The sequence below is a fragment of the Daphnia pulex genome, chromosome 10 (genome assembly GCF_021134715.1).
Source record: "Daphnia pulex isolate KAP4 chromosome 10, ASM2113471v1".
Classification (NCBI taxonomy): domain Eukaryota; kingdom Metazoa; phylum Arthropoda; class Branchiopoda; order Diplostraca; family Daphniidae; genus Daphnia; species Daphnia pulex.
In genome coordinates this window covers 286,343-298,596 of record NC_060026.1, presented here as the reverse complement: position 1 = coordinate 298,596, position 12,254 = coordinate 286,343, and the positions used below count along the sequence as shown (strand labels likewise).

Below are 12,254 nucleotides of genomic sequence, written 5' to 3'. Positions count from 1 at the left end.
TTTGATTCTACGATTGAAATTTAAACCCTTAATTTGCTTGAATAGAGAACCGTGAAAGATGTGCTCGGTCTGAATCTCGTAGACACGGAAAGCGCAAGACTATGGCGGCTTTGCTTTGCTTGTTTCTGTTTGTGTGGTGTAAAATGAGGCGTGGTTTGAAACGACTGCATACCCTACACACCCTAAAGACGTGTGTGTTATCTATTATGTAGGCTGGGCTAGGTGTGGTGTGGTTAGACTATCTATGCATCAATCAATTATTTTTCTTTTTCCATAGTACAGATCAAAAATGAAACGGAAGCCAATAAGAGTGCCGCTTGTTCGTAAGGAGGGAATCGCAACAGATGGACGAGTGACTGGCAACATTTTCTTCTTCTCCTCAGTCTCTCGAGGGGGCTCATTGAATGGGTCATTTAGACGAAACGAAGAGAGGGTGAGGTAAAATTCAAAGTGGAAGGCTTTTCTTTAATTTTAATGGGATAATACGGTGCTTATGAGCTGTTGGTGCTCATTAACCACTCGATGCGTGAGGGTTTATGGAAATACATTGCTTGCTCTATTTCTCATCCTCGCGGTTTTTTCTCAATTCAGTTTATTCATTTAAATTTAGTTTTCAGTTCAATTAAAAAGTTTCCTCAATTCATCAAGCTTGACGCCACCTAGCGTTCAAGGTTTAAATTTTTTTTTCTATTTTCACATCGTTATGGTTTTTCTTTTTTTGCGAAAAACAATATTGTGGTGTAGAAAGTATCGAATGTTTTTTTTTTTATATTGAAGAAATATTGATTATAACGTGACTGAAAGGGTTAAAAACTTAAAATCAACGAATCCATTTATTTTTTCGTCATGTGATGGGGCGCCATTTGCGTCGTCCAATAGGAAATCTTGGATTATCAGCTGTGTGTGAACTTAACTGTGAATTTGAGAGAAGAAATGGTTTGAGCACAGCAGTTAGTAGTTGTGAATCTCAGATAGAAAATTGAAATAATTTTGATTGCTACTCCAATTAACAATTCACGTCTACGTAAGAAAAACCAAATGTGGACATTGCAACTGAATCTGAAAACTTGTGTTCTTCTGTCATGCCTCTGTTAGCCACCTATGTAAGAAGAAACCTTACTATCTCAATTGGTGAATTTGTCTAATGTGTCTTTATTTACCATGCATTGCAGGTTGTTTTGATTTACTGCATAAAGAGTTCACTTTGCTCAAGACAGAAGATGACTTTCCAGTTATGCTCGAACTTTGAATCCTCTTACTCCATTTGCAGTTTAAGCTTCATATTTGGCATTCACAAATGGCATTTTCTATCTATTGAAATGCAGACTGCTGATTTGGCTCTCTTGAGTCAAAGGCCTCGACAGCTGTGAAGAAAAAAAAGTATATTGACAAACAATTCAAGATTATACATTTATAACCAGCTAGTAGTATTGTTTTTTCACGACAGGTGCACAAATTTTAAGTAATGAACAAGCAGGAACCCAGAATTTTGCTCATGAAGGAAAACCAGTCTTCTTTGCAAAGGCAAGAATAACCAGGTAGTGAAACTGAAGGCTTTAAGGCTCAAGTTGCTGAGGTACTGTAATTTTATTTTATTATGATTTTCTTTGTTTTGGTTTATGTTTTTTCTGAACAGGGATCATTCGAGAAGCGTAAAGCTGTGGGTCCCCACAACTACTTTCCATAGTAAAATTGCCAACATGATGAACTTTGTATTGTAAATTGTAATTCCAACAACCTTGGAATAGCTAAGACATTTTACTTGCAGTCCATGGACTTGGACACAAGTTCGACTGATTTCTTGCAGGAAAAACCAGGTACCTAAAACTAAAGCTATCTTTCAAAAGCAAAAACTTCTCTTTCAGAAATTCGAGAAATTCATTTCTATTTCTCATCCCGCTAAAACAGCAAGCAAGGCAACAGCAAAATCTGATAAAATGGAGGTCGTAGAAAAGGGGTTGCAATCAGTAAATGTTCAAGAGACACTGCCAACACTAGACTCAACTCCTGCTTGAATTCAATTCGTATGTCCCGTATATTTATTCGCTTTATTCGCGTGTTGATTCGACTAATTTTACGTTACAGTGACATTACGAGTAAAGCAGAAAGTTGACATGGCCAATCCAGGACACAATGATCAAATGCAAGATGCACCAACAGAGAGGAATAATCAGGTAAGGTTGTTTTAACAAACAGCAATGACGGAAAAATTATTTTGTTAATTTTTGCAGTTTTTCAATCGTTCCATGCATCCAGGAAATCAGCGAATAACAACATCTCCCATTTTCCAAATGTTATCCGTCCATCTGATGTTCATCAGTCGTCAAATTCCCCTAAAATCAATGTAAGTATTTATATTCAAAGCTTCAAATGGTCAAAAGTTCAAGTGGTTTGTTAACTTACATGTGCTCTTTTTTATTTCACCAGCCTGGACGCGCTATTGTACCTCAATGCAACAACCAAGTTATTAAAGTAAGAGATTCCATCTTATTTATTCGCGTTTATTGATGACGTTATTTTTTAGAATTGGGGTGCTAGAAGTTAGTTTATTCCTCTAACATTTCTTTTGCCTTTTTTTTATTTTTCTTAGTGCAGATTCGATATTTACTGCACTCGGTGACTCTAAAGTACTATCCACGATTAGAAACACTCGTAAAGTCATTGTCTTTGCTTGAATTACTTAGACACAAGCAAGTGGAGTGTGTTGTTGTTATTTTCGTCTCGCCCCGGGAAAAATTCTTTGACTGCTGTGATTAGTTACTTTAAATCAAGCTACCTTTTGTAATTTTATTAATTGCCACTTCAAAAATTAGAAAAAATCGCTAAAATTTATCCGGGTCGAGCGGCCATCTAATGGCGGAGTTAATTTTTTAAAATGCCGAAATGGGACCATCAAACTTTTAACAGCAGAATAAAATACGCAATGGGCAAACAAATCGAATTCAAGGGAAAAACTGAAAGAATTTTAATTAAAATTCAATAAAGAGTAGGGAAAGAAAAAGTTTTGGTTGCACAAACTGCCTGGAACAAGAGTCGGGTCGGCGGTCATCGACTATTACCAGTACAGTTTGGACTTTTTGGTTGAATCTTTTTAAATTGATAGATTAATCGCATTTTTTACACGACGTGTGTTAAAGTTTTACCCGTAGGCCTTTCCATAAATCATCGATACAACAAGATAACGGGATTCCATTTTGTGTGGTCATCATCCACTGAAATTTAAAAGCATTGATCTACTTTTCCATTTATCATAAGGGGACGAGTGGGTGTATGGGATAAGGCGTCATTTAGGAAAAGGTGCAGTGGTGCACCTGGGGACCAGGGTTCGAACCCCGTGGTGAGTATTGTTGGTTGGTCATACACCCGTTGGCGCCACTGTGGCGTCACATGGACCCCGTGACTTGTTGCTGGAGAGGGAACTCGGGAGGGTTGGCTGGGGGACGGTTTTCGTCGATATTGGGATCGGTCCAATATTCCTCAGTCGGCGCAAAAGGCAAATGAAATGTGGGATAATCGGAAACTGGTGCTGGTCTGACAGTGCAAAGTGCCATTATTCGCGCAGTCATTGGGTTGATTGCCTTGCTCCGCCGTGTTGAATTGGGAATGTGTTGCATACAAGTGGGCGCTGGCTCTATACGGGCTAGTCGAATAATCTCGGTGATCATATGCGTATTGCTTCCGCTGGAATCCAACAATGTTGTCCTTGTCATACACCGCCCGGTGTATCATGTGGACAACAACTTGTGAACTGCGTGTATGTGAGGGATTATTTGTGCTAGTTTCAGATCCGTATATCCAGTCTAGAGCCGGGCAGTGGCGCCCCCGGCCTATCCACCCACTATCATTGTTAAAATTGTTATATCAATTATAGTATTCTTGGTATCGACAAGTAGTACACACACACAGCGGCGGATGTGCTCTCTCTCCTTGCTTATTACATAATATTGAAACTTTTTTATTAATGTCATTTTTTATTAATAATTATGTCGGCGTATAATTTAAAAAGAATTGATAAATATTCAGTTCAAGTGATTTGTTTTTCCCGTTCTCGCTGAACTCGCAGGTTATTTGATTTTTGCCCAATTGATTAGAATCAGACGCTTTGCTGGGCAAATTTAAACTCCTTGTTTTGCCGTTCATTTCTCGTCATGTTCGGCATCAAACTGACTCGTAGATGGGACACTTTGATTGGTATTAGGACTAAAATATTTCCTCAATATCCAGACCCTCGATAATGTACAATATCGGCTTCTGCTGCTGGTGATATTTTGTTGGATAGTAGGGATTGAATACTGATGGCACCGGAATGATTCCACGATTGGTAATTTGGCCGTACAACGTCTTACCGTGATAGATAGGGGGGAGGAGCATATCCCACACATTCAGTCAATACTTAAAAATTTAAAAAGGCAAGTGATTTTGTTATGCAATCGATGATGATGAATGCATCGTCAGCAAGTACGAGAGACGCGAGGAAGGAAGAAACTCGAGGCCTGGCATAGCAACTCAACAGACTCTGACACGACCGAAAATAAAACGACCATTTTTAAACCCTTTTGATCGCCTATCCTTGTCTGAAATCAGAATAGGTTAAGAAGACAACATTGAATAGAAATTGTGTTCATCCATCACATTTCTGTTGAGGTGATGCAGTCATGAAAGCAAATATTTAGTTCATTTCGACTCTAATTCAGCTTCTACATTGTGCAATTTGCCCAATTTCAAATGAAATTCCTTATTTCTTTTTACTAGCTTGATTGTTGCAGAGGAGCTGATTGCCTTGTTTCAACTTGGACGACACTGGTGATTCACTTGCGAGCTGGGCTTCCGTTTTTATTGCGGGAGCCAAGACGAGCTCAAAATGCACTGCGGGACCGACCGCCCCCTTATTATTCAAAATTCCATCAACTGAAAGGAGATGGCTCCCAGTTCAGTTGACTCACTTTAGTCATCGGTTACCGTCAACCCGCCGAATTCCCCGTGTTGCTGAGTTGCGCCTTTTTGCTTAAATTCTGTCGACATTCTTCGTGAAAAGCGGAATGCAAAACAACTTGTCGGACAACAAGTTCTTTACTCTTAATATGGAGCTTTGATTTCCGATTTACAGGGTCAATGTTTTGGGCGTTGCGCAACGGCAACAGTTTAACTGTAGAACTTTGGTTGCATTTTTCTCGTTTTTAATATCTACTCGTTTTGCTTAATTTATTTTTGGTTTTTGTTTTCACTGTTGGATCGTTCAGTACAACATTTAAGCTAAAGAGTAAAACGATTTGATGATTTCGGATGAGTAAATTAGACCTGGCAAGCGACTTTGATTCCTTTAAAAAAATGGTGGGGGTGTTTTGGACGTTTGTTCCGATTGAATTTTGGAATTTTGGAATTTTTAACGTGAATAGCGTCACCGCTAGATGGTGGATAGCTCGACTGGAATTTGGGGGAAAGAAGGGCGAATGTCTTATGAAAGGTTCGTGTTCGTTTGCTTTCTGCTTGATGGAAATCTTGTAGTACTTGATACATGAGTGAGGCAAAGGCGAGCAAGTTATTTTATACTTTTCTGAGAAAATCGTGAATAGCTAAATGTGCATTGTGACAGATTCTGTAGAAGATAGTGTGGCTGTCTCTGGCTGTCAAGATGGACCTTGATTTACAGTAAATTGGTGTAAAGGTGAAACGATGAACCACTACTTACAAGTTTAACCAGCCATCACATTCACACTATTATAATTGATTTTTAATCATAGAACAGGAGGAGAAACAATGGAGATCACACTTGAATGAAAAGGAATTACTTCAGGCTTCCAAATGTGTTGAACATGATTTATAGTTTGTGACCTTGAACACATTCACTTTTGAAAATTGGCGGAATTCAACCTCAACAATAAAGTATGGGAAGTTGTTGCCAAGGAGAAAATTGAAGTAAGTCTTTCCCTTGAATAAACTAAATTGTGATATAACAATTTTACATCTTTCTCTTCACAGCTCAAGTTCCTGTCGAAGTGTCGATAAGTTCAACTCCCCTGGTAGTCAAATCAATGCTGCCAAGCAGAAGGGATCACGAGGAGCTCCATACAATTTTGGAACCTGATATGGGCAGTTCCTTTTGCAGAGGCAATAGCAGAAACAGAATTCACTGAAATGAATGTCTTATCAAACTGGTATTAGAGAATGCAGTCTCTCATCACTAGTTAACTGTATAGCTCAACGCCCAGGCGAATGGATACTAGCCTAAACATTGCAATTCCGCCACGTTATCGCCCTTTTTCGCCTACTAGAAGATGAAGACAATTCCGATACAGACACTGGTAACATTCGTCTCTGTTGGACATATTAAAATGTTATTATTAATTTTATTCATTAGCCTTATCTCTCAGACCGAGTCCGCCGCTTAGGCAGCGAATCGTTGGAGCGATAGTCAAGTCCCAATCGTTGATCCCGGGGCGTGGAACAGCGATTGAGGTAAAGGAACGAAACGTTAATCGCTTTACATTGGAACAGCAGTTTTTCACCTGATAATTCTGACAGGCTTTTGTGGAGAGGTTATGTGTTTCAGGTGGTTAATGTGAAGCTCAATTAAATGGATGACGCTGGCTCAAGCAGCAACACTCCCAGCTCTCAACAGCTAGGAGCGCCGGATAGCGGAGGCTGGTTATCGTCTCTGGCTCTCGACCGTTGTGGAAAGTGTCACCAGTTTATCTTTTCCACCACGGAATCGATTCTTCTGATTGGGTCGATCTACTACGCAAAAACGAGAGTCAACGACCGACAACATCAGTAGCCGGCAGTAACGTTAGAAAACTTCCAGGAACTCCACCCAGACCTGCTGAACCTTTGGCTGTTTCCGATTGGTAGACAAATGCAATCTCCAGCCACTTTGGAGATTTTTCTCGCGTGTCGGACATGTCATGGGAGAAGGAACTACTTTCTCCGGTAGCCAAACTTAAAAGAAACTAATCATCGCTTTTGAAAAAAAAAACCGCTTATAAATTTGTTTTCTTTTTCAGAGGCACCTGGTGGAGAAATTTCGTACTACCTCATGCAAACTCATTTCCTCTGTCGTCTGCTATCTTCAAGCGTGGCCGTGGCTTTCAAGTTTCAACATGGTGGTACGATCACTCTCGTTCGTGTTCTTTTGTGGATATTAAAAATGTCAAGTATCTTTTTTTTATTACTGCATTTAAATTTTTAACATATTTACGCTGTATTTGTGTATTTCTCTGAAGTTTCCACATGTAAGACTAGAGTAGATTTTTCATCAATGGGGGAGGGGGGTCCGAGCGATCACTTTGCTTGTCAACTTGGCAATTTTTTCGATATTGTTTTTGCTTTTATTCAAATTTATTTTCAAAAGAGTAAATTGTGCAGAATGAATGAGCCAATGGCATCTCCCTTTCATTTACTGGAAATGCAGTTCTCGTAAACAAGTCAAGTTAATGTGTCGTTGGATGATTTCATTTCCACGAAGCTGCAAATAATGGCATTTATCTATTCAAATCTATTTAGGCTCCCTCATACTGATGTTTTGGTTTTGGAGTGGTGGTGTCGTGGAGATCTTGGTGCCTGATCTTGTCTTGGATCATTTTGGTCACATTTTCTCAGGAGAAACTGGATCGGGAAAATGGAGGGCCTAAAGAAAGCATCAAGGTGAGCCAAGTTGGCATGACTCCTGATTGAAGGTCTGCAGGTCAAGTTTTTTGAAATTTTATTTCTAATGTTGATTGTGATTGAACTTTGACGGGTCTTAAATAACAAATAGACGAGCAGCAATTTTGTCCCATTGGAGATTGGCTGGTTCTGGTTGCCATGATTGAAGCCGAAGTCTAGTGGCAGTTTTTGGACGCCGCACATGGAAAGAAGAATTCTTCCTTTACCAATTTCATGGCACTATACTCGGGTAAGGTCACCCTTCAAAAAATGTAACGACCTGACTGAATGAAACCTTTTTGTAGATTTTAGCATTGCCTACATTCAAGCAGTGTCTTTAACATCGGCTGCGTTGATTGAATGGGTGTGGGTGGGTGACGACAATGTTTTGCGGTCGAATGGCATCGTCCGTTTGTACCTTATGTCAGGGAGGTTCCACGACGAGAAAGAGACGCCGATTAAATGAGGTCAGTTGCCCTTTTTCCCTATTCGCGATCGACCAATTACCCCGATCGACCAATAAGGTTAGCAGTTGCTATTTTCCCTTTGTTTTTATCATTTTGATTGCCGATTGTCGACTGGTTGTCGACTCTACTGCTGACGCCTGTCTTTTTGGGTCCATCGAAGCCTTTCAGCACTTTTTAAAGGCGGACGTTTGTTTTTTAATTTGTTTCTCAGATTATTTTCTTAAACCCGCCCGTGGTATGGAATTGGCATGGCCTCTCTCTGTTCTAATTTTTGACTCTTTATCAATGTCGTTGACTGGTGCCCTTTTGGGATAAGTACTCTCTCTCTCTAAGCTCTCTCCATAGGCGTTTAATTTGCTTATCAATAGTCGTGAATGCAGATTTAAAATGATTTTGCAACTCTGTTTTTTTCGAAAATGAAATGAGTGTAACGACTATTGTCGTCTGCTTCCACACACCAGCCAAGACATCTTTCATTATGCATGTGTCTTTCAATCAACTGTGCATGAACTTAAAGTGGCAAGCAACCGTTTTAAATTTTTAATATTGCTTTTTGTTCGTTCCAGGTGCAGTCCATTGGCAATCAGCCAATAATCAACGTGGTTCCTGGGTGCCTCCCATCAAGGTCGATTGGTGCTCGTACATTCAGGATCCGGATTATCCTCATTCGCTCTCAATTTGATGTTCGACTCGCTCTAGTGAAACCTCACGTTGGTTTCTCCAATTTGCATCTTCAACACGGGTGACGCAATCATTTTATTTGCAGGTTAGTTTTTTCATCACATTCGCCTTTTTCTATTCCGCCCTTGCGTTTTTCTTTAAACGTTCTGCTGTCATTATTTGGCATTGGGATTTGGCAATTTGTATTTGGAATGTACAATTTCTGGTACGTTTTACCGTGACAGAGTGCAGCATATCCAATTTGTATGTCTAGGCTAGGCTTTTTGCATCATCCGTCTCTTTGACTCTCTGCCGTGACTTGACCGAGGTCTCTCTACTCTTAAATGTTTCCAAATAATGAAATTCCCGATTCCTTGGTTTTTCAATAGCTATTTGGTAGTTGGTCATCATGGCAGTTATGAAAGCACTCGGTTGATACTTTTGGTTCGTCTTCACTACGTCGCTATTTCGTTCTACTGCGACACTCGCTATGTTTTTGTTTTGAATCGGGATAGTTATTTGGAAGCAGTTATTTTTGAAAGAAAAAGAGAAAGTGTCTGATGATGGTAATTTTTCATTTGATTGTGCCTATAATTACCACAATGGTCGTTGTAGTAGGCGAGGTGAATCAGTTCTAGTTTTCCGAATTGTGTTTTTCTTGAAAGTCAGAAGAGCAGTTTGGTGGGTTTTTTTTTTAACTTGATTTCATGAACAGTTTAATTTAAAGTTTTGTTGTGTCGAATTTTCCTCACAACGATGCTTTTGGTTACAACAATTTGGTTTTGTTTTTTAACGAGTTGCCTCTTTTATTTCAATGGCTTGATTTTATGGGAAACGTTTATGTGCTCTTGATTCGTGAGTTAAGGAAAACAATTAAAACTTGAGTGCGCCGTTTCGAAGTGAGTGAAAAGCAATTAGAAATAAAGTTGGCAGATCGCAGAAGCATCTGTCTTGAATTGTTTAAATTTCAAAACAGATTACCGCGTAGTTTCGTAGCACAAATAAAGAAATCTCATAATACGTAACATCTTTTTATTCTGAAAGAGTCAACACAAATACTATAATGTAGGTCAACACAATTTACCGATGAGCTTTTTGTTTCTTGCCTCGTTTTTTCCCCTTTTTGGGTTTTTGTTTGACACTGCTTTTCTGAGGGCTGTTGTGTGTCACAGGGCGACCGTCGATTGTGAATCGAACCGAATATCTCTTCATTTTTCTCGTGATGATCAAGTCGTTGACGACGGAAAGCGATTTCGGCTCTCGATTGATTTTCTTTCATGGTGCTGATGACGACGACACGGCTGCTTAAATAACCAGTAGGCCTATTGTAGTGCAGGCATCGTGGCGAACTTGAGTTTGTGACGAAGCGAAAATATTGAATCGATTTGCGGATGATTTTCATTTTCATTTGATGTAGATGGGTGAGAAATAGTTGATTCGACGTTACCGATGTCGTTGAGAGTGCAAGTCGGTGGAAGTGAAGAAATCATTTTTGGAATTCGACAGTTCACGGTTGAGCGCACCCGGGGATCTGCCCCCCGAGGCCCTGCCCGTGCTCCTAGGTTTTTGGGTCCGTAGACCCCAGGCGGAAGTTAGTTCCTGTTCGAAGATGGACTGGTGGTATGTCCATCTTCTCATCCATGACGCTCTGTCGAATCCGGGCGCAGCTGCGTGATGGGTCGTCTCTCTTCGGTAACTGCTGGAGAAGCTACTGCTTCACTCTTCGCTTTCCAGCTACATCGTCGCTCATCAGTTTTGGGTACTTGAGGGAATTGGAGACGGGTCGTGATCGCGGACTCATAACCATCGTCCGTTTAAACCACTATCCCCGCTCAGACTAATCAACCTCTAAAGTATATGTCCATATTTTCGGTGTTGGTGTCTCGTTCGGTTTCATAGCAAATTCTACTTTGGCAACAGGCGAGCCCCCGGCTGGTCGGATTATAACCATCTCCAACCAAGCCAGGGACACTCTCCTTTCACCAAAATAGAATTTCTATTGGCGCACGCCGTCATCTTCTTTACTCAAAGAATTTGAAGTCCTCTTGAGTCACCGTTGCGCCTTGCGCCTCCATTTTCACTAGACGGTCGACAATTGCTTGTACCTCGATTGCTTCTGCCGGACTGTTGATGAGCTGCAAAATGGCAACGACGGCATCTAGCTGGAGCTTATAATCGGTAGACGCACGCGTGTAGGCCCCGTGGGCGTTATCGTTCCTACAATCAAATCCTGTCTGGAAGACCTGGGCATCGCTTCTAGAGGCGCCCCCAGGGCTGATGTAATCCTGGTTGCTGTTGATTTGGTAGATAAGGTAGTTTAGGTTTGCGTATAAATCTACCGTGATTTTTCGTAGATTCAATTTGGACCCAAGGAAAGTTGACACTGGTTCGGCAAAGAATCGGAGGAAGACGCCGTACACAATCATTGAGAGGCCGAATGCCTTGGCATGGCTGAATCCAGGAGCGAAAACGAAGGAAAATTTGACCAGGCCGTCGAAATTGCCCGATTTCATTTGATCGACGATATCTTTGATCTGTTGGGCGATGACCGGTTGATTGACGCTTCTGTTGATGAGTACCAAGGCGGGCAGGTCCGTCTGCCAAGTCTGGTCGATTTCGTTGAGATTCAGATGGGCCGTCTTATTCCGGACGGAGATGACTTTGTCGACGTCGCTGACGGACATGGGAACGGACAAGAATCCAAGAGGATCAGCGGTGTTTTCTAACTTGATCACTCTTAATACCACCTGCATGTCAACATCTTGGTCTGTTGCACTTCCTTTCCCTTTCCCCTTAGCGCACACAAACTGATGCATACCTAATAGCGAGAGGTTGAGAACGTGCAGTTGAGTATAGGCTGTTTTGAGATTCTGTATCTTGGCTGGTCCCGCCAGGGGGGAATAGGGGACTAACTGTATCGCCGCCAGTAAACGTTGTTGGATGGTTAGTATGGGTCGTTGTATAACAGGAATAATCGCTCGTTGGGCAGGAATTATCGGTCGTTGGACAGGTCCTTGTTTTCGAACAGTCTTGGCTTTGGCTTTGGCTTTGGCTTTGGCTTTGGCTTTGGCTTTGGCTTTGGTCACACCACCATTCTTCTGAGGCGCCGGCTGGGCGTTGCTCACTGGAACTTGCTTCTTTACTTTTCCCATTTTCTTACTTTTGCAAATTGATCGCTAAAGTCAAAATACATGTTGCGATGATTGGTGCTGCTTATATCAACTAGCGACCCGTTCTTTTAGCAGCAAGTGCCAAACGGACCATTTTATTCAATGTAGAAATTTTCCCGTTGGAGGAAAACCTTTCAACAATGATTGAATGGCGTCAACACATTTTTACCCACATATTTCAATCAATTTCAACGAGATTGATTATGTTTAACATTGTATTAAACGAGTTAATCAAGTCTCACGCTGGCGATCGGACTATCCGCGCCTTCCCATTGGTCAATTCGAATTTTTATCGACGCCATCTGTACGCCGGCGT

General features: G+C 41.0%; 1 long non-coding RNA gene across 1 annotated transcript in view; it reads left to right on the top strand.

Moving 5' to 3' along the window:
- LOC124204471 overlaps positions 1-4,531 on the top strand; it is a 45,758-nt gene extending 41,227 nt beyond the window's left edge. The window contains exons 52-60 of the long non-coding RNA XR_006878899.1: positions 278-1,103; positions 1,173-1,380; positions 1,448-1,576; positions 1,637-1,817; positions 1,909-2,024; positions 2,086-2,174; positions 2,232-2,344; positions 2,428-2,472; positions 2,591-4,531. This is a non-coding gene — a long non-coding RNA (uncharacterized LOC124204471). The remainder of the gene's footprint in view (positions 1-277; positions 1,104-1,172; positions 1,381-1,447; positions 1,577-1,636; positions 1,818-1,908; positions 2,025-2,085; positions 2,175-2,231; positions 2,345-2,427; positions 2,473-2,590) is intronic.
- The last annotated feature ends 7,723 nt before the right edge of the window (positions 4,532-12,254 follow it).